Genomic DNA, 1,716 nt, shown 5'->3' with positions numbered 1-1,716 from the left:
GCTTCCAGTCTCCATGCCAGTGCTTCTAACATAAGGTTTTCTTGCCGTTGCTGATAGAGGCTTGTTTACTGCACCCAATACTCCAGCAGGCTTTGGCTTTCCTCTTCACAGAAGCACTCTTGTCTCTTCTGAAATATAATTCTTGTCATTGCAGAAGTCCTTTTCTGGTTGTGTAAAAAACTTCACTGGGAGGACTGGCTCCTTTGGAGAGTCTGCATTGCACATGGCGCTTTTACTGTTTATAGCACACAGAGCCACATCACAAACTGTACAACGTTTTTCATTTGTTTTGGATTCATCAGGAGACTGGGCATCTCGGCTGAGCGTGACGTTCTCTGCCATTTTCTTCACAAAGGCTTGACCATTGTTTTCATTCTTCGTCATTAAAACTTCTGGCATGAACCACAGCCACTCTTTGATATCACGAAGCTGATCAGCATCTTGTGATCGTGTGAAATCTGGATCATGGGCTGGCAGGTGAATCGTGTATGGAACTACAGATTCAGGCAACAGTGATAATAATTTCTCAGTAGCCACAGGGTTCTGTTTAATGTACTCCCTGCGTATACTGATGTTTTTAGTGCATGTGCCCTCCTCTCCTTTACTGGATCTTTGGCACACAAGGCAAAGATTGCCATGGACTCCAGGGGGAGCAGCAACTTCACAGGTGCCCTGTGGAGCTTCGGAGCAAATGTCTGCCTTACTTGATAACACTCATCATTAATAACAAGTGCACAGAGTTGAAACTGTTCTGGGGTAATAATTTCATGGTAACAAGGTTCCTGAGCAAGCTTCATCATGGCACCACCAGCAGCTAATCGCAAGCGAGACATATCAGATTTACTGATTCTTTTCTGCTCTGTCAGGTCACCCTCACTAACCAACATTGCTGATAATAACCGTAGAGTGGAACTGGCAGATTTAGACTGGTTGTTTTTCATACCCAAAAAACTGATTCTTTGAAAGGATAAGTTAGGTTAACAGATCACTGGCCAGATTGGCTAAATAAGAGAGAGAGAGAGAGAGAGAGAAAGAGAGACCAAGTAAACACATGCAGTACCACAAAAGTTGAAGTCATAATTGACCCTGAAGAAATGCAAACGGTTATCACAGATTACTATGAATACCTGTGTGCAAATAGACTAGGAAACCTAGAGGAAATAGAGAACTTTCTTATAACACACCACCTCCTGAGGTTGAAACAAAAAGAAATTGAAACTCTAAGGAGACCAATGACAATCCAAGAAATGGACTCAGTCAAAGAAATATCCCCACCCAAAAAGCCACGGGCCAAATAGCTTCTCAGCTAAACTCAATGAGACATACTAAGAGGAGCTGACACCAATCTTCTTGAAAGTTTTCCAGGCTTTTAAGAGTGATGAAACTCTCCCCAACTGATTTTATGAAGCTAAAGCTGTGCAGATACACAAACTGGGCAAAGACCCAACAAGAAAGCAAATTGCGGGTCAATCTTGTTGAAGAACATCAATGCAAACATTCTCAACAAGATTCTAGCAAATCGGAACCAACAACACAACTCAAGGATCATCCACCATGACCAGGTTGGTTCATTCCTAGAATGTAGGGCAGTTCACCATTCACAGCTCCATCAATGTAATCCACAGCGCATTAACAGAAGTAAAACCAAGAACCACATGATTATATTGTTAAACAAAGAAAAAGCGTTGGACAAAATCCAGCATCCCTTCTTGATGA

The 1,716-nt window shown here is 42.2% G+C and overlaps 1 pseudogene; it reads right to left on the bottom strand.

Annotated features, from left to right (window-relative positions):
* Window positions 1-6: 6 nt before the first annotated feature.
* LOC103249687 lies at window positions 7-800 on the bottom strand (annotated as a pseudogene).
* Window positions 801-1,716: the final 916 nt, after the last annotated feature.

This window comes from Carlito syrichta, unplaced genomic scaffold, assembly GCF_000164805.1.
Source record: "Carlito syrichta isolate Samal-C Ts95f unplaced genomic scaffold, Tarsius_syrichta-2.0.1 Scaffold44488, whole genome shotgun sequence".
Lineage (NCBI taxonomy): Eukaryota > Metazoa > Chordata > Mammalia > Primates > Tarsiidae > Carlito > Carlito syrichta.
The sequence above is the reverse complement of the archived record's forward strand: the minus strand, read 5'-3'. Positions and strand labels throughout refer to the sequence as shown.